Consider the following 21186-nt stretch of genomic DNA (forward strand, 5'->3'; position numbering starts at 1 on the left):
GCTTTTCACGCAAGTGCCTTAACCACTGAGCCATCTTCCAGCCCTATTTATTTATTTATATTTATTTATTTGCAAGGAGAGAGAGAGGGAGAGAGGAAATGAGTACACCAGGGCTTCCTGCTGCTGCAAATGAAGTCCAGACACATGTGCCACTTTTTTTTTTAAATATTTATTTATTTATTTGAGAGCGACAGACACAGAGAGAAAGACAGATAGAGGGAGAGAGAGAGAATGGGCGCGCCAGGGCTTCCAGCCTCTGCAAACGAACTCCAGATGCGTGCGCCCCCTTGTGCATCTGGCTAACGTGGGACCTGGGGAACCGAGCCTCGAACCAGGGTCCTTAGGCTTCACAGGCAAGTGCTTAACCACTAAGCCATCTCTCCAGCCCCACATGTGCCACTTTATGCATCTGGTTTTACTTGGGTACTGGGGAATTGAGCCAGGCTTTGCAAACAAGTGCCTTTAACTGCTGAGCCATCTCTCCAGCTCCTGTGATTAGGTTTCAATGAGATCATGAGGGTGGGGCCTATGGCTGATGAGATTTATGTCCTTATGAGAAGAGTCATAAGAATAACTTTTCTCTTTTTTTCTTCTCCACTCTGTGGGAACTCCAGGGGAAGGCAGCCACCTGCAAGCCAGGAAGAAAAACTTCCAGTAACTGAATTGGCTGACATCTAGATCTTGCACTTCCCAGACTCTAAAACTGTGAGAAATAAACGTCTGGTGTTCAAGCCTCCCAGTCTGTGGAGTTGGTGGTGGCAGCCCAAACAGGCTGAGGCAGTTTGCTCCCCGGGAGGTGGCATGGCAGTGGAGAGCGGTGGGGGTGGGGTCACAGTGTCTCGGTGCAATAGGTAGTTATCAATTGTGTGGAAATATTTCAGTCTTTTAATAACTGGCAAACATCTATGGTGTAACCATGCAATTTGTGGCCTCGGTTTTCTAGTGAGAGGAAGCAGGCAGTAAACAGAATAAGCAAAATAGTGTCAGATGGTGTTATCTGCCGTGGAGAGGACTAGGAAGCGCCAACAAGGGAGGCTGCTCTCTTGTGTGCAGGAAGAAGAGAGAAGCACGCTCCTGGCTCTTGAGATGCTTGGGCCAGCCGCTGCACCCCGCTTTCTCTTCAGGCCAGCTGCTCTGAACCGACTCACACAGCCACGCTTTGCTATGAGGGAGGAAGGGAGAGCAGAGCTGCGTGTGGGGAGCTGCACGTGCACCAATGGGGCGGGGGGGGGGGGCACGGGACCACCGCTGAAGGCGTGGAGAATGTGGACTGAAAACAGACAACCAGCCACAGCAGAGGCATCCATGGCTGGATTGTGATGCGGACCAGTGGCTTTCCAGGGTCTGTTGGGACACAGTTCTTCCTGGACCTTTGGCATTTGTGTTTGTCTCATGCACAGAGAGGCCTTCGCTGCCTTTGTACTGGGCTCTTATTCCAGGAGTGTCTGTGTAGCAAATAGCCTGGAGGCAGAGAAGGCGTGCCCTCTAGAGCACGTGCAGGCTGCTCAGGTCCAGTATAACAAGGATGCTGTCTCCTCCTTCTAAAGAAGTCCCGGAGCTTATTACCATGCTGGAAGAGTGGAATCCCCCAGTGCAGGGCTTCTCCCAGCAACACAACTCACTGTGTGTGCAGGTACCATCTTTGTGCATTGGGCTGTGGGAGCGGGAGCTAAGGGGGAGAGCCTAAGAATATATACTCTTTTATTCATTCCCAGGATAAGTGAAAGTGGCCCTTTATAGTGGAGAAATATGGCAGATAGCCCCTAACTAAGGTGATCAAACTCAATACAACCAATAGGGGGAGAAACTGACATCATGGTGTCTCAGTGTCCTGTGCTGAGAAGAACCCATTATCACCTCTTGTGTCTTTATTAGAAATATATAAAATCAGAGCTGGAGAGATTGCTCAGTGGTTAAGGCACTTGCCTGCAGAACCTAATGACTGGAGTTTGATTCCCAGTACCCACCTAAAGCCAGATGCACAAAGTGGAACAATCATCTGGAGTTCATTTGCAGTGGCTGGAGGCCCTGCCATGCCCATTCTCTCCGTCTCTCTTCTGTCTCTCTCTGCTTACAAATAAATAAATAAAAAGAAATTTATAAGGCCAGGTGAAGTGGCACACACCTTTAATCCTAGCACTTGGGAGGCAGAGTTAAGAGAACTACTGTGAATTCAAAGCCATCCTGAGACTACATGGTGAATTCCAGGTCCGCCTGGGCTAGAGCGAGAGGCCCTACATTGAACCCCCCCCACACACAAAAAGATATATACAAAATTGTAGTGTTGCAAACCTGTATTCCCTACACTCAGGAGGCTAAGGCAAAAAGATTGCAAGCTCAAGGCCAGTCTGAGTTACATTGGGAGATCCTGTCTCAAATATGTTTATGTATCTGTTGTGATTCCAATCATAAGAAAAAAATAAATTCAAATTGAGGCATATGGTACAAAATGTCAACATTATGAAATATAAAAAAGAACAGGGGCCTGGAGAGATGGCTTAGCAGTTAAAGGTGCGTGCTTGAAAAGCCTGAATGCATGAGTTCCATTCCCCAGTAGTCACGTAAAGCCAGATGCACAAAGTAGTGCAGGCCTTTGGAGTTTATCTGCAGAAGCAAGAGGCCCTGGCATGCTCTTGCTTTCTCTCTCTCCTCTCTCTGTCAAATAAATAAATTACATATAAACAACAGGGGAACTAGCCTTGGTGATAGAGGCATAGCGAGATATAACAACTAGTGCAATTTGTCACCCCTCGTTGGCGCTTGGAAAAGGGAAAATCAATTATTTCTCAACCTATATTAGAATTACTCTTGGAAAAATGGATGTATAGTAGTTAATATATGACCATTAAATTTTTTGAATGTTATGATGGGTAGTTAGGGAATTGAACTCAGGCCTGCAGGCTCTGCAAGTAAACATCTTTTTTTTTTTTTTTTCAAAGTAGGGTCTCACTCTTGTCCAGGTTGACCTGAAATTAACTATGTAGTCTCATTGTGGTCTTGAACTCACGGCGATCCTCCCACCTCTGCTTCCCCAGTGCTGGGATTAAAGGCGTGCGCCACCACACCCAGCTCAAGTAAGCATCTTTAACTATTATGTCACCTTCCAAGACCCCAGTTTTACCTGGTTTTAAGATGAAAGTTGACCCAAGCGTGGTGGTTCATGCCTGTAATCCTGTAATCCCAGCACTCTGGGCAGGGTTGGGGGGCACTGAAGCAGAACTGCTGAGTTTGAGGTTAGCCTGGGTTACCTAGTGAGTTCCAGGACAGCCTAGACTATAGTATCAATCAATCAAACAAACAAATATAAATAAAATAAAATAAAATAAAGTTGAAGGAAATGGAACTCTGGGAGTCTGTGGATTGGGGCAGCTGGCAGCTGGAGCTGGGCTTGGGATGTGGTTTCAGAACCTCATTCCTCCAGAATTCCCCATCACTGGTGACAGCATGCAGCCAGGCCTCAGTATAGCATCACTTGTTTGCAGGGGGCTTTCCCACACAGCAGGGTGTGTGGTCAGAACTCCACTGAGCTGCCAGTGCCTTCCAGCTGTTGTTTAGAAGACAGAGGAGCCTAACCCTGTTTGTACTTAAAGAACCCTGGGAAAGGCTCTGGCTGGGGTTATGTGCCAGCTCTGGGGCCAAAAACATTCAGGGAAGGGAGAAGTGTGGTCAAGATATATGCACTTTGGGTGGTACTAGAGGCATAGAGAGATATAACAACTAGTACAATTTGTTACCCTGTTTGGCTCTTGGGGTCTGCCTGAAGCCAAGTGGGAGAAGTTGGACACAGAAGATGAGGAAGGGAAGAGCAGAGGATTTAAAGATGCTCCCATGTTCTTATTCTAACTAGAGTCAAGTATGCAAAGTGGGACCATTAACTGAAGTAGCCGGTTTGGGTGTTTGGTTCTGAACTTGAATTAGAAGCTTCAAGGGCATCTGATGTTGGAGCGGACCTCCCAGTTGCTCAGGATACAATTCTGCAGCTCAGAAACACGTGGGCTGTCACAGCTGCTCAAGGAAGGCAGAAGTGTGCCAGCTTTTTATGGATGGCGTCACCACATCCAGCTGCCTTGCAGAGTCCTCCCTTGTCACCAGGTCACTAGTGAGGAAAAACCCTGGTTAATTATGAAGGCATAGACACAGGAGCCAGTTGAAAGTGCCTGCATCCACATTTCTGTTTAACGCCTCAGCAGCCGGTGACTCAGCGAGGGCTGATCCTGCGCTTGCTCCAAAGCACGCTGGGAGTTGTTGGGCAAATATTTGAACAACATTTCGATCTGAAACCGTCCAAGAGCTAAGCCCTTCAGTAGCAGAGAGCCTCCTGTCCCATGCTACAGCAGGGGCCACTGAGTAGTAACTCCAAGCCTTGGGACAGATCCAGACACACAGCAGTGGAGCTGCCTCTGGTCAGACAAGCAAGGACACTGCGGGGAGGGAGTTGAGGCTGGAGGAGGGAGCTGGGCTTCTGTGTAAACTGCACACCTAAAATAAGCCCGGCAGGAGACTCTGGGAATTTCCTATAATTCTCACTGTCAACGTCCTATTTATAAAGCTGAGTCACTGCAGTTGTTTCACAGACACTGCGTGTGGAGACAGGTCACAACAGGGAAAAAGAACTCAGGCAGGCAGTCTCATCCACTAGCTTTAGGAGGTGCTTGGGTCCCACCTGAGCCTGGTTAGCCAGCCCCTGAAAGCACTTCACTTGACAAGCTCCAGACATTTATCTGGGTTACCATCCAGGTTCCTATCTCACTCTCTCATTGGCCCTTTCCGTCTGCCTCTCTGTCTGTCGCTCCCCTCCCTGTCACCCCATCAGGGTCTGGGCTCCTCAATGTTTTTGTACATGCAATTCTCCATGGCAGACTTCCTGCACCCTGGCATGGAGTGTGGTGTGCGGGCAGATTTGCTTCCTGCAGCAAGAACAGACCTGCCTGAAAATCTCTGCTCATCCCAGGTTCCATTAAAAAAAAAAAAAGCAAGAAGCAAATTCTCCCAGGGGGCTCAGGGCTGTGGTGCCTGGAGGATAGAAGTCATTAAAGACTAGGCTAGAAGGGGCGCTGAGCTGAGCTGAGCTACACTCAGCAAAGCTCAACCACCATAGTAGTAGTTCATCTTTCATGCATGGGAGGGGCCAGAAGGGAACCCAGAGCCCTCCTCACTTCCTGACTTCACAGCCACCCAGCAGGCCTCTGAGATCAAGGTCACTATTCAGGGCTGTTAAACCACACCCTGCCTCCGGTGTCCCCAGAACGCTGTGCAGGGCAAAGGGCAGTCCCATTTGTTTCTGAGGGATGCTGAGATGTTTACAAACCAAAACAACCCTACTACTCCATACAGCTTCTCATGAAATAAGGAGAGCAAGCCGCCAGGGACTTGTCAACACCAGGGTCACTGGCTCCCCAACTTCTTAGGACCATGCTTGGAACCAGGCACCGATGCCTTCTGCATTCAACTCTGACTTCCAAGATCTCTGGGGCTGTGGACGGTTTGGATCCAGGAGCATGCCTGGGCTCTGGAAGCTTTGGGTCAGGCAGTGAGGCAGGCTCTGTTGGAGGAGGAGCTGCGCTCACTTTAGGTGGGTGTGGGCTGCATGGTCCTCAGTGCCTCCCAGCGCCAGAGCTCCTCCCTGTCCCACATTAGGTGAGCGCAGGTCCCCAGAGCTGCTCTGGTGTCATTGCTGGTAGCAAGGTGCAGCTGCTCGTCTCTTATTCTAGGCTTCTCAGGCCCCAGACTAACACTGTCTTGACACAAGCTGACTTCAGCCCCTATTGTTCCTTTCTTTTTTCTGTCTTCTTTCTTTCTATAGTGCTCATCCTCTCTCTCTAGTAATATCAGTTTAAGCTACTTGTTCTCCATCTCTGTGATTGGTGGCATGACAGCAAGTCCCATCTGTCAGTGGTACAGAGACCCAATTTCCACTTCCCACACTTTTGCTACCCCCACCCCCCACCACAGAGGTTAAAGTGGGGAGGAGTTTGCTACTGTGGTGGGAAAAAAAACATCCATCAACTTACGAAAATAAAGATTCTAAAAATTTAGAACTATTAAGGTTTAGCAAGCTCATCAGACACAAGAGCAACCTGCAAAACTCAAGAGCGCCTGTCTCCACTCCCTCACAGTAGAGAATATTACTACAAAGGAACTATTCACAATAACAACTCAAATGACAAAATATGTGGGTGTTCGTTAACCAAGAACACACAAAACTCCTATAAACATTTCTAAAGTTCTAATAAGGACACATACAGTGATCTGAATCAATAGAGCACATCCCATGCTTCTGGACTGGGTGACCTACTAAAAGGTAATCATATTGGATTATAAAGACCTAACTGTACTAATGACTGACCTGTACATTTAAAGTGATGCTAACCAATATTCCAGATGTGTTTCTTTTCCAGGAACTCAGTAAATGAATAACTTTTATTTTTATTTTTATTTTTTTTGGTTTTTTGAGGTAGGGTCTCACTCTGGTCCAGGCTGACCTGGAATTAACTCTGTCATCTCAGGGTGGCCTTGAACTCATGGCAATCCTCCTACCTCTGCCTCCCGAGTGCTGGGATTAAAGGCGTGCGCCACCACACCCGGCATGAATAACTTTTAAAAAGAAGACTAAAGAGGGAACTAGAAGTAGACTCACAGACTATAAAGCCACAGTCATGCCAACAGTCTGCAGCAGGCTCAGGAACAGTCCCTAGTGCAGGAGGACACAAGAGCCAGCTCAGTGACTCGGCCCACGCCGTGGCCCGTGCACACACAGGTGGGCATGCCTCACAGCGCAGACACATTATGATGAAGGCCTTAGTAGGCAACTTTGTAATGTGTGAACCTCACAGAGTGTCCTTCAAAAGATACCGTAAACACCAGGTGTCTGAGGCTGCTGCTGGTGTAACATGGTGTCTTGTTTTACAGTAAACTTGAGAGCAATGTGTACAAGGAGTACACAGTAAAATAACGATAAGAAGTATAGTATAGAAAACACATAAACCAGAAAAGTATTATTAATATTATCAATTATTAAGTACTATACATAATTGTATGTCCTGTACTTTTATACAATTGGTGATACAATAAATCAGTTTATACCTACATCACCACAAATACACTATGCACGTCTGTCCCATTCATATGTTGAAATCCTGACCTTCAAAGTGATAGTGTTAAGAGGGGCCACTGGGACATGGTTAAGTCATAAAGGTGGTACATTTATAAAATAGCTCCCTCCCAGAGGCATCTGGTTCCTTCTATTTTATGACGTCACAGTGAGCACCAGGAAATGGGCCCTTACCAGGCAACGAATGTACTGGCACCTTGACCTCAATCTTCCCAGGTTCCAGAACTGCCAGGAACCATTTCCTTCCTTCCTTCCCTCCTTCCTTCCTTCCTTCCTTCCTTCCTTCCTTCCTTCCTTCCTTCCTTCCTTCCTTCCTTCCTTCCTTTCTTTCTGTTTCTGTTTCTGTTTCTGTTTCTGTTTCTTTTTTTCGAGGAGGGGTCTCACTCTAGTCCAGGCTCATCTGGAATTCACTATGTGGTCTCAGGGTGGGTGGCCTTGAACTCATGTTGATCCTCGTACCTCTGCGTCCCAAGTGCTGGGATTAAAGGCATGTGCCACCACACCCGGCTACCATTTTCTTTTGTTTGTAAGATGCCCAGTCTGTGGTACCTTGTTCCATTACATTAACAAACAACTTTTTGTTTTTGTTCCAATATAGGGTCTCACTCTAGCTCAGGCTGACCTGGAATGCACTATGTAGTCTCAGGGTGGCCTTGAACTCATGGGTATCCTCCTACCTCTGCCTCCCGAGTGCAGGGATTAAAGGTGTGTGCCACCGCACCCAGCATACAAACAACTTTTACTTCAACTAATTTCACAAAGATATTGTGCTTTCCTGAATTCCTGAAAGCATACAGAACTTTAAGGACTTTGCCTGCCTGTCATTCATTTGGCATTTCTGTAGGCAGGATTAGACTAGCTTATACTGGAAGCAGGGACCCATTCAGAACAGTGCCATGTGTTAAATGCCCCTTCAGTGAGCACTTGCCAGAGCATTTTATGGACAAGGAAGCATGGAGGGAATAATAACTTGAACAAACCTACATATCACTGGGCTATAAAAATCATTAAAATATTGAAGGGTTTAAAGACTTAATGACCCAGCAAAGATGGGAAATATGTTTAAATGCAGATCTCAGTCATTAAAAACACATTTGGTATGCCACATTTGCCTCATCTGAAAATGAGGAAAGTACATTTAGGGCAAGACTACAGGAGCCCCCAAGAGGATGGCTTAGAAAGAGGAAAGACGTTCTTCACTGGGTGCCCAATGAGGCAAATGCTCAGAGGTGCTCGGATTGCCTGGTGTGGGGGCTGGTAGCTCCGTCACTATTGGAAGCTATAGCCAATCCCTCCCCCGTCCCAACTCTGGAAACTTCTGAACTGTGCAAGGTTCAGAAAGCATTTTCTGAGAAAAATTCCCTCATAGGGGATACTGGAAGGAGTCTTGCTTCCCAGAAACAGCAAGGGGTAAGCCAGCTGCAGGAATGCATGTGGAAAGGAACATTGAAAGGACTTGAAGAGCCCAAAGGGTTCTCTACTCCCTACATGTTTCTTCTTTCTTACCAGAGGTTAGCTTCTGTATTTGTATGGGCCATGGTTGCCATAGCAAAGTTCCACAGCCTAGGTGGCTTAAACAATAGAAATGTGGAGGCTTTAGAGCTGAAATGCAGGTGTCACGGAGTTAGTTTCATTTGAGGGCTATGAGGAAAGGATATGTCCCAGGTGTCTCTCCTTGGCTCCTAGAAGGCTGTCTCAGCCCGCTGTCCTTATGCAGTCTTCCATCTGCACATAAGATCTTCCTCTTCTTCTGAGGACACCAGAGATCCCTGGTGAAATGTCACAATAGAAGCAGCCTTTGTTTGAGTCTGTGAGTGAGAACCATCAAACCCATGGGGGAGAGACTATATCCTGTAGAGAGAAGGGAAGATTTCAGGAGCCAATAAGGACAGCAGTCAAGTTGAATTAGAGCCTGTTGTGATTGGCCTCATTTACTTTGACTGCCTCTATAAAGATCCTGTTGCCAAATATGGTCATACTAAATAATTGGGGATTGAGACATCAACATAAGAATTTGGGGGGGCTGGAGGGATGGCTTTGTGGTTAAGGTGCTTCCCTGTGAAGCCTAAGGACTCAGGTTTGATTCTTTATGTCACACATAAGCCAGATGCATGTGTGGAGTTCATTTCCAGTGGCCAGAGGTCCTGGTGCACCCATTCTCTCTCTTTCTTTCTGTCTCTGTGTCTCTCTGTCTGAAATTTAAAAAATTGGGGGAGATGGGGTACAAGTCAGCTCCTAATAGGAACTGAATGATTATAATGCATCCAGAGAATAGTAAAAGCTCATGGTGAGGCTGGAGAGATGCCTTAGAGGTTAAGGTACAAGTGTGCAGAGCCCAAGGACCCAGTTTCAATTTCCCAGGACCCACATAAGCCAGATTCACAAGGTGGCATATGCATCTGGAGTTCATTTGCAATGGTGGGAGGCCCTATCATACTCTCTCTCTCTCTCAAATAAGTAAATAAAAATAAAGCTTTTTTAAAGTTCATGATGTGTACTTTTTGGTTGCAGGACAGAGAAAAATCAAGTTGGAACTGACCTAGAAATTTCCTCCCTACTGGCTAATTTTCATTGAGCCAAAAGGTGCTATGCAAGCTTCTGGGGGATAAAAGTCTCAAACTTCTTACTCAGCTGTGGTTTCTGTGTGCTATAATACTGACCTGCCAGGCAAGATGGATCACCTACTGCAATAGTGGCATGATTGTTAAAGAGGTAACCAACTGCTTTCTCATTGGATGTGAGGCCCACTCCACAGGAGGAAACTCATTATTTTGCTAAATGGACATAGTGTCAAGTTGCCTTTTAAATATTTATGTGTATACCCATAGGTAAGTGCTGCTCTCAGAGAAGCTGCTTTTCTCAATGGGTGGTGTTTAAAAACAGAAACTCATAACTGTTCAGAGTGCTGAGAATAAGTGACTGTCCAGTGCTAATTCCTAAACAGGACATCTATATCACCCACTCCAAGGCCCAGGGAAAAATCATGGAAGAGGGAGGGGAAAGAATGTTCAAAGCCAGGCGTGGTGGCACACATCTTTAATCCCAACACTTGGGAGACACAGATAGGAGGGTTGCCATAAGTTTGAAGCCACCCTGAGACTACATTGTGAATTCCAAGTCAGCCTAACATAGAGTGAAACCCTACCTTGAAAAACCAAAAAAGAAAGAAAGAAAGAAAGTGTAAGAGCTGAAGGATGGGGAGGTGTGTTGTGGAACACTATTTCTGGACATGACATGGCCTTTACATTCATAAACTCACAGCAGCTCTGGTTTCCTGCACAAGACTTATACAGGATTACATCATGAATAGGGGGAGAGGCTCATGAGTCCTCCACCCTATCTTGAGAACTGTAATAGTTGCTGGAGGAATGGAAGTATATTAGTTACTTTTTCATTACTGGGACAAAAATATCTGGCCAGAAGCAACTTAGGAGAGTAAAGGAGGATATTTCTGCTTACGGTTTCAAGGGGAAGTCTGTCATTGCAAGGAAAGCATGGCAGGAGCAGACAGCAGAGCTCATGTCACATCTTTACATCAGCATGGAGGAAGTAGAGCAAGCTACAAGGCTTGGGCTGTAACACCTCAAGGCTTGCCCCAGGCGACATATTTCCTCCAGCAAAGCTCTACTTTCTAAAGGTTCTACAACCTTCCTGGACCAAGTGTAGATTACACATTCAAACCTATGAATCTATGGGGAAAATTTTACAGTCAGCTCAGCACAGGTAGACATTTTTATCAGTGGCCATACCACTGGTAAGTTTCCCATGCTCCAGGAAATAACGCATTCATTCTTCCCCACTCACGCAAGTAACCCTAATTAAATTCAGTGTGTCACAAAAACACACACACGCACACAGAAACACACAAAAGCAGGAAGGGAAGGAGTTGGGAAGAAGAGGTTCCATGGGAGAAGGGGATAAAATAGGGTAATAGGGGTGCATGTGTTCAAAATATATTACATACATATATAAGCTTATAAACAATGAATAAAACCATTTAAAAATTAAATTTAAAAAGATGAAAGTTTGTGGTGTGTGAAATAGCCAGCTTTCCTGAGGCACTTGCTCAGTGAAAGTCTATATCACAGGGATTCTCACTGACAAGCTACGATGACAGTGAGGTGGCAAATGCCAGGGCTATTAGCTCCCAACCACCTATATGATCGTGAGGGCATGGCACAACCCTCCCAAGCCTCAATTTTCTCACTTAGAACTTAAAAGAACTAATTTAGCGAGTTGACTATGATGATTGACACTCCAACTTCTATCTGACCAAGAAAACAAACAACAATAAAAAAGCCACAGTTCCCACATTTCTTTAGTGCTGGCTGTGCTTTAGTTCCCCTTGGAGTCACTGTACGAGTTTGGAGGACAGCATGCAGTAGAGGCCATCTTCCTATTGCTGCCTCTGCTGGTAAATCCCGGTCAATAGTGTTGAGAGAAGTTCTCAAGATCAGTGTTCATATTATGGGCTCTCATAAACAGGTTGGAGTTCTCAGAAAGCAGCTGTGGGGCGAGGCAATATCAGTAAGTTACCCCAGGATTTCTTCTCAAAGACAGGATGGCAAAAATAAGAAAGACAAGGCTGTGCGTGACTGCTCATTGCTGCACTACCATAGCAAAAGACTTGCGGCAATAGAAATACCCACTAATGTTGAAATAGTCAACCACACTATGATACTTTCTACACAGCCTTCTGGAGAACAAATAGAATGCTTCCATGCAGTGCTACACAATAGTCCTCAAGATGTATACTTAGATCGAAAAGAGTAAAGGGGAGAAAAAGGTATATAGCCATTTTTACATTGCCATTATAAGGAGAAAATATAAATGCATATTTATTTATTTATGGTTTTTGTTTTTCAAGGTAGGGTCTCACTCCAGCCCAGGCTGACCTGGAATTCACTATGTAGTCTCAGGGTGGCCTTGAACTCTTGGTCATCCTCCTACTTCTGGCTGGATTAAAGGTGTGTGCCACCATGGCTGGCTAAATACATATTTAAAAGAAACCTCTCGGGCTGGAGAGATGGCTTAGTGGTTAAGCGCTTGCCTGTGAAGCCTAAGGACCCCGGTTCGAGGCTCGGTTCCCCAGGTCCCACGTTAGCCAGATGCACAAGGGGGCGCACGCATCTGGAGTTCGTTTGCAGAGGCTGGAAGCCCTGGCGCGCCCATTCTCTCTCTTCCTCTGTCTTTCTCTCTGTGTCTGTCGCTCTCAAATAAATAAATAAAAAAAAATTAAAAAAAAAAGAAACCTCTCTTGAATGTTAGAATTATAGGTATATGTGTGCCACCATGTCTGGTTTAAAAGAGATTTTGAACAATAAATAAACTATTATGATTTAGACCTTAAATGTCCCATAAACCTTATGTGTTGAATTGAAGGCTTCCAGTAGTCAGAGATGGGACCTTTGGGTTGTCTTGGGATCCTGAGGGCTCTGACCTGATGACTGGGTTAGTCCATTTATAGATAATAGCTGAAGGAGAGGGGTTTGTTATAAAAGCCCCTCTCTTTCTGCCCACCCTCTCCTTCCTACCCACAAGGAAGTAAGCAGTTTTGCTCTTCTACATAGTACCCATTATGATGCCCCACCTCTCTTTGGGCTCTAACAATGGAGCTGAGTAACTATGGACTGAAACTTCTGAAACTGTGAGCCAAAATTGACAGTTCCTCCTTGTAAGTATTTTCTTTTTTCAGGCATTTTGTCATAGCAACAGATAACTGACTAACACACTGTGATGGTTAATCTCTGACTGTTAATGTGGCAGGATTTAGAATCACCATGGAAACAAATTTTTTGGCATATCTATTAGAGAGTTTCTAGATAAAATTGTTGTAGGAATACCCACCCTAACTGGGCAGTGTTATCCCATGAACTGGGGATCTTGGACTGTATAAAGATGAGAAAGCTGAGCCGGGTATGGTGGCCAAAAAGCCACACAACACAGCACACTTCAGGAACTCCAGCTAAGCATACTTTGCATATCTTTAGATTGAAATCTGAAACCCACCACCACACCTTAAGATCCACCCAGTGACACTGCTTCTATCCAGGTGCAGTTGCAAATTACAAACAAATAAAAAACTGAATATATTGGGGGCCATCTATTCAAACCACCACATTCCACTCCTGGCTCCCAATAGATTTATAACCGTCACACATTGTAAATTGTACTCAGTTCAATTTCAAAGGTCCCCACAATCTTGACCAATTTAAGATATTAAGATCTGTACAATCAAACAAGTTAAACATTTCTAACATATAAAGGCACAGTGTAAACATTTTCAACTGGTATAAGGCATAGCAAAGAGAGATTAAAACAGTGCAAACTCAGCCACCATCAAACAACCATCAAACTTCTGCAGTTCAAGTTTAATACAACCAGAGACTGACAGTCTCCAGATTTTCTAATTCTGCCCCTCCAGCTGGGCAGAGTAGACAGGGAACTGTTCTGTCTTAGGCCAACAGTGCACTCTGTGGTAGCCTTTGCATAGTCCTAGTATATACAAAATGTCTTCAGACCTTCATACAAACCACGGTCCATCTTCCAAAGGCTCTTTCAGCCTATCAGGGTAGCAGGCCCTGCCTCATGCCACATCTCAGCAGCAGCTCCTGGAACCATGTGCAATTCACGACCACTCCTCACGTCTTTCACGCTTCTGAAACCAATACCAGTTGTGCAGGACACAGCCATATTCTTAATTCAGGGATGAAACAAATCATAGCCTTGAAAAGCAAGTGCCTTCTCCAGTCAACTCTTTCCAAGACTTGGCATTTCTATGATAGTCTTTCCTCGGGCATCCTTTCCATTGTTTTAATGTAAAGCAATTGGACCATCTTCCTTAAAATTGCTAATGTGTTGACAATAGCAGCTTGAGTAACTAAAACCAGTCTCTGTGCTGGTAAATTTTTTTCTCAATTTTTTTTTCATTTTTTATTTATTTATTTGAGAGTGACAGACACAGAGAGAAAGACAGATAGAGGGGGAGAGGGAGAATGGGCGAGCTAGGGCTTCCAGCCACTGCAAACGCACTCCAGATGCGTGCGCCCCCTTGTGCATCTGGCTAACGTGGGACCTGGGGAACCGAGCCTCGAACCGGGGTCCTTAGGCTTCACAGGCAAGCGCTTAACTGCTAAGCCATCTCTCCAGCACTTTTTCTCAATTTTTAAAAATTTAATTTAATTTTATCTTTTCACAATTTTTATTAACATTTTCCATGATTATAAAAAATATCCCATGGTTGGGCTGGAGAGATGGCTTAGCGGTTAAGCCCTTGCCTGTGAAGCCTAAGGACCCCGGTTCGAGGCTCGGTTCCCCAGGTCCCACGTTAGCCAGATGCACAAGGGGGAGCACGCATCTGGAGTGCGTTTGCAGTGGCTGGAAGCCCTGGCGTGCCCATTCTCTCTCTCTCCCTCTATCTGTCTTTCTCTCTGTGTCTGTCTCTCTCAAATAAATAAATGAAAAAAAAAAAAATCCCATGGTAATCCCCTCCCTCCCAACCCCCACCTTCCCCTTTGAAATTCCATTCTCCATCATAACCCCTCCCCATCTCAATCAGTCTCTCTTTTATTTTGATGTCATGATCTTTTCCTCCTCTTATGATGGTCTTGTGTAGGTAGTGTCAGGCACTGTGAGGTCATGGATATCCAGGGCATTTTATGTGTGGAGGGATCATGTTGGAAGGAGTCCTACCCTTCCTTTGACTCTCACATTCTTTCTGCCACCTCCTCCACATTAGACCCTGAGCCTTGGAAGGTGTGATCGAGATGTTACTCAGTACTCCAGTCACTTCTTTCCAGCACTATGATACCTTCTGAGTCATTCCAAGGTCACTGCCATCTGAAAAGAGAAGATTCTCTACTCAAAGTGAGAGTAGCGTTAATATAAGGGTATAAATATTAAGAGAAGTGCTTACTGGGCAGTTTGATATGCATAGTGTATACATTTTTCCAGACATCAGCAGATGTTACACCCCTAGGACTCATGGCTACCCCTGTTTTAAGTTTTCAGTATCAGGGATGTATCCCCCCACATGGGGGGGGGTGCCCAGTCCAATTGGAGGGCAGTTGGTTTCCACCATGACAGATGTGCCACTATTGCACCCGTTGGCTCATTTGGCCTGGCTGGCCAATTAGAAGGCTTGCAGAGTCCACTGTTAAGTATCTTCACTGGTGGTATCTCTTTCGCCCACTGAACTACATGTAGAATTGCTTCTTCCAGCTTTATGTCAGCTGGTCTACATGGAGGAGGTTATCAGCTCAGTTCCAGCAGGATTTCTCAGTGGCCTTGAAGCACAAGTATGTGGAGTCTTCAGCAATAGGGTCTTACCATCTATTCCTGGTGGGAAACCAAAGGCCTTGGCAATGGCCTATAATGTTTTGGGGGCATCAGGGACCTCCCTGGCCAACAACTCACTGGAGGTGTCCCATCCCTTGTGCCAGTAAATTTAACTTGCTTGAAGTTTTCCAGCTTAAAGATCTTAAATCTCTCAGTCCAATATCTCTATCCAAGTACATCAGTCCATAACAAATGCAACCTTGATCAGACTCTCTGGGCCTCAGCAGCAGAATGCAGATAGCCCTTATGCCAGTAGCCCAGTTCCAAAAAGGTCCTCTATACTTTTTTCTTCCCCTTAGCACAATACTGTCTGCACTTAGCATTTTCAAACTCTCATTAGAATAGTCCATAAAACTTGGCTTACCATTCCAGAAGGCATCTTCAGTTGCAAGCACCAAATCCATGCCTATTCCTCCAAAACAAAGGTTCCAAAAGATCAACATCCACATGGTCAGGTTCATCTCACCCCATTTCTGGTACCAAGTTGTGTATTAGTTGCTTTTCTTGTTGCTATGACCAAATGCCTGATTTAAAAATTTTTTTTTCTGTTTTTATTTATTTATTTATTTGAGAGAGATAGACAGAGAGAGAATGAGGCTGATAGAGAGAGAGAATGGGTGCACCAGGGCCTCTAGCCACTGCAAATGAACTCCAGATGCGTGTGCCCCCTTGTGTATCTGGCTAACATGGGTCCTGAGGAATCAAGTCTTGAATCGGGGTCCTTAGACTTCACAGGCAAGTGCTTAGGACCCATGTCCAACTCTCCAGACCCTATCTATGTAAGCCAGATGCACAAAGGTAAGGCAAGCACAAGGTCGCACACGCCCACTAGGTGGCGCAAGTGTCTGGAATTTGATTGCAGTGGCTGAGGACCTGGCCCCTCTCTCCCCCTCCCTCTTTCTCACTCTTTTGCTCTCTCTAAAATTTTTTTTTTTAAGCAGCTTAAGGATGGAAGGATTTACTCCATTTACAGTTTGAAAGGACACAGTCCATCATGGCAGGAAGGTGTAGTAGCTGGAGCTTAGGCAGCTAGTCATATTGCTTCTATGGTCAGGAAGCAAAGAGATTAATGTTTGTGCTCATCCTGCTTTCCCTGTTATTTTGAAAAACACGGTTTAAAATTTTATTTGCAAGCAGAAAGAGAGAGAGAGAGAAAGAGAGAGAGAGACTCAGTAAGCATAGGCACAGGTATAGATAGGTATAGACATGCCAGGGCATCTTGTCACTGCCAACAAACTCCCGACATATTGGCCACTGTGCATCTAGTGTTATGTGGGTGCTAGAGAATTCAACCCCAGCCATCATGATTTGCAAGCAAGGACCTTTAGCCACTGGGCCATCTCTTCAGCCCCTTACTTTCTCTGTTGTTGTTGGTTTTTTTTTTTGTTTCAGTCTAGGACTCTAGCCTCTGGAACAGTGCTACCCACATGTAGGGTGGATCTTCTCACTTCAATTAAACTAGAAACTCCCTTACAGATACACCAGGAGCTTTGTGTCCATGTTGATTCTTTATTTTTGAATTTTTTCTTATCTGCACACGCATGTGTGCACGCACGCACGCACGCACACACACACACACACACACACACACACACACAGGCCTCTTGTTGTTGCAGATGATCACCAGACACTTGTGCCATTTTTTGTGTCTGGCTTACATGGGTGGTTTGGGAATCAAATCCAGGTCAGCAGGCTTTGCAAGAAAGCACCTTTAACTGCTGAGCCATCTTCCCAGCGCTCTATGTTCACTCTAGAGCCTATCAAGTTGACAACAGATTAAAGTTCTATTTTCATAGTAAAAATAGCATGACTAGGTCCTAAACTCAGGCACTAAAACCAGAAACAAAGGTTCATGACCACCTGTCTGGTTCAGAATAGCAGAAAGCATGTGAAGAAAGGTGAGGAAGGAAATTAAGCCAACTTAAAGTTTGAGGGCCAGGTGTTTTAAACACATTCAAAGTTTTCAGACATGTGTATAATATATTTTGATCATAATCTCCTACAGTATCTTCCATCTGTCTTGTCCCCTTCCATCCTTCCACCTTTCCATCCTTCTACTGAACCTCTTCTTTTTTATATTTTCTATTTTTAAAAATATTGTTTTTCCTCAATTTTTATTAACATTTTCCATGATTATAAAAAATATCCCATGGTAATACCCTCCCTCCCTCCCACTTTCCCCTTTGAAATTCCATTCTCCATCATATCCTCTCCCCATCTCAATCAGTCTCTCTTTTATTTTGATGTCATGATCTTTTCCTCCTCTTATGATGGTCTTGTGTAGGTAGTGTCAGACACTATGAGGTCATGGATATCCAGGCATTTTATGTCTGGAGGGAGCACATTGTAAGGAATCCTACCCTTCCTTTGGTTAAAATATTTTTATTTATTTATTTGAGAGGAAGAGAAAGAGGCTGGAAAAGAGATAAAGAGAGAGAATGGGTGTGCCAGGGTCTCCAGCCACTGCAAATGAACTGCAGACACATGTATCGCCTTGTGCATCTGGCTTATAAGGGTCCTGGGGAATTGAACCTGGGTCCTTTGGCTTAGCAGGCAAATGCCTTAACTGCTAATCCATCTCTCCAGTCCCTTCTTTTTTATAACTAATTTCTCTCCCTCTCTCCCTCCCTCCCTCCCTCCCTCCCTCCCTCCCTCCCTCTCTCTCTCTCTCTCTCTCTCTCTCTCTCTCTCTCTCTCTGTTTTTGTCCTTCTCTAATATCCATGATGAGATTTTAATGGGCCCAATATTGTACAGGCAACAACAGCCTTTGTAAGATCATAAATGCAATGACTGCTTCCTGTCTGGAAGACAGTATCTCAGAGCTTTTCCCTATTCTTTGGCTCTTATATTCTTTCTATAACCTTTTCCACAATGTTCCTTGAGCCTTGGAGAGTTGTGAAAGAGATGTTTCATTTACTGCTGAACACTAAACAGTCATTTATTCTCAGTGCTTGGATGCTTAAACACATTTTCTATTATAGCTTTGCATTGTCTTAGATATTTTCATTATCCAACTTTATAGATAATATGATTGAATTCATATAGCAGATACAGGGTTTTTTTTACTGCTTAAATTTTGATTTGCAAGCAGAGAGAGAGAGAGAGAGAGACAGAGAGAAGAAAGAGGAAAAAGAGAGAATGGGCATGTTGGGGCCTCTAGCCACTACAAATGAACTCAAGATGTATGTGCCACCTTGTGCATCTGGCTTTACATGGGCATGGGGGAATCAAATTTGGGTTGTTAGGCTCTGCAAGCAAGAGCCTTAACCACTGAGAAATCTCGCCAATTCTCTTTTTAAAAAATAAATTATTTATTTGCAAGCAGAGAATGACAAAAGAGAGAGAAGCGGGGAGGGAGACAATGGGTGCTTCAAGGTCTCTAGCCACTGCAAATGAATTCCAGATGCATTTGCCATTTTGTGCATAGGGCTTTGTGGGTACAGGGGAATGCCACCCAGGCCATCAGGTTTTGCAGGCAAACACCTTAGGTGTTGAGCCATCTCTCCAGCCCCCATTCCATTTTCTATTTGCCCCTGTGTCTCAGTTCCCCTCTCCTTTCTCTTGTGAGGACAGGACAACACCCACTGCATATAGAGTACACCCTAGTTTCAAGATGATCTCATATGGACATCTTCAGTCATATTTGCAAAGATTCTATTTGAAAACAAGGCCACATCTACAGGTCTTGTCCATGGGTTAGGACTTAAACTTATTATTTTTTTTTTGGAGAGGGGCATAATTTAACTTATTTCAGCTAGGAAACAAATTTCACTTTCTTCAATTGCCTTTCCTCATGCTGATTCTGAGCAGAGCAATTTGCCTTCTGGATGGGCTTGGAATACTGAACTATAGTCTATCATTACAGAGGCCTGAGTTACACAACGCTCTTTCCTGAGTGTGCTCACCTAAGTTTGGTCATGAACCTGGGGCATTTCTATGCTCATGGCTAAAGTAAGGGCAGGGATGAAGAACCAGGGAGTATGTGACTTTCCCAAGCTCATGAAACTAGCAAATAGTCTCTGTATCTCCTGCTCCTTTTGCTGGGGAGAGTTATTGTTAGAAGTCATGACAAGAGCATTTGCTACATCTCCATGCTATGGTCAACTCAAAAGTGGGTGGGAGCTAGGGGCTGGGTAGCTCCGTGGTAGAGTGTTTGTCTGGCATTGCCAAATAAGGCTCTGGATTCAATTCTCATCACCACGGGGGGAAGAAATTCCGGAAACCTGTCTCCCGAGCAGCCAGAATACTTCTGTTATGGGTATTTTATTGTTTGATGTCTGAGGATTACTACTGTGTGGACTGATCAGCATGCCATGTCTGCTTGCTTTTAGAGTCCTCATTCCTTGTTGCTGAGCCCATAGGTTTCCTTTTTGCGGGTCCTGTTTGCAGTGTCCCCGCTGCCTTTGCATCTTTTTGCCTGGGCTCCCTGGGCTCAGGCTCTTGCTGGTTACCCTCTTCTCTGCCCACAGGGAAGACTAGTGGGCATTTACAGCCTCTGTAATGTGAACACTTACTGTGCACTGAGTCCAGCAGCAAATGTATTTGTGCAGCACCCGTGACAATGCTTGTCATTCCATGATGAGCAGATTTGACATCATGGAACACCCAGGCAAGCACCACAGCTCAAAGCTTCTGATTAATGGCTTTGTGATCATGATGCGAGCTAGGAATTCAGACAGCCTCAGCTTTGCTGACCACTCCTGCCTCCAACACATGCTGCTATCTTTTCAGCACTCCAGCTCTCCAACAGCACAACTAGCCCACCATTGCTTCACGCTCCAAATTTCAGGAAACAACCCTATCTTTGCCTTCTTAACTTTGACATCAGCCTAATGGAGTCCCCAGAATCTGCTCACCCCTCCCCTCTGGTCCTCTTACTATAGGCAGTCTCTTACCTTGAGACAGACAGGAGCCAGGTGCAGGGACGGGGGATGGGGCCGGGAGCAAGTGTTTCTGATTCCTCACTATGGTGGGTCAGCATGTGCTGTCTGTTCCCTGCTGATCTCCTCATTACTACCGTGAGACATGTGCAGCATTGCTCTCCCAGCGTCACAGGTTGCAAATCAGAGCGACCCAAGGCCTCAGGGTCACTAGCTACATGATAATAGGTGGGAATCCAGCCCCTGCTCTACACTACCGTGTGCCATTCAGCCTGGCTTACTCTTCGCCATGTGGACTGCAATATGCCATTCTCCCGGCTTTCTCTTGGCCTAGCACCATCCACATCCAGGCCTTCTCCATCTTCCTTCCCCATCTTTCAGATTTGCTACCTCAGCCTGCCGCCTATTCTGTCTTTTTTGCTCCAATTTGCTCTCACAATTCTGTATTTCTCTTATTTCTCCCATCGGGCCTGGTTGAGGGCCAAGCTTGGGTAGCCACTGAGCACATTTTGTTAATAGAATGATCTGCGCCTGGCTTGGTTGGAAATTTAGTTTCTAGCATCTAAATATGATGTTTGACTTGCTAGTCTGTGCGTTATATGAGTGTAAAAATTCATACCACATGCAGATGAGGTTAATAATGGTTGACTTTGCGCCATCCTTGGTAATGAAGTGTGAGGCTAGAACGTACATGATGATTTCAGAGCTAATCTACAAAGCACATCGCGGAAGACAGCTTTAGTTTTCTCCCCTGCCAGGTCTGCAGCCAGTCTGCTGTTCAACTTCAGGTGGAGACAGTATGTCTTAGGCACTAATTACCTTCACAAGAAACCCTGCAGCCTAGGTGGGAGTTTGTA

The sequence above is a fragment of the Jaculus jaculus genome, chromosome 7, assembly GCF_020740685.1.
Source record: "Jaculus jaculus isolate mJacJac1 chromosome 7, mJacJac1.mat.Y.cur, whole genome shotgun sequence".
Taxonomy (NCBI): Eukaryota; Metazoa; Chordata; class Mammalia; order Rodentia; family Dipodidae; genus Jaculus; species Jaculus jaculus.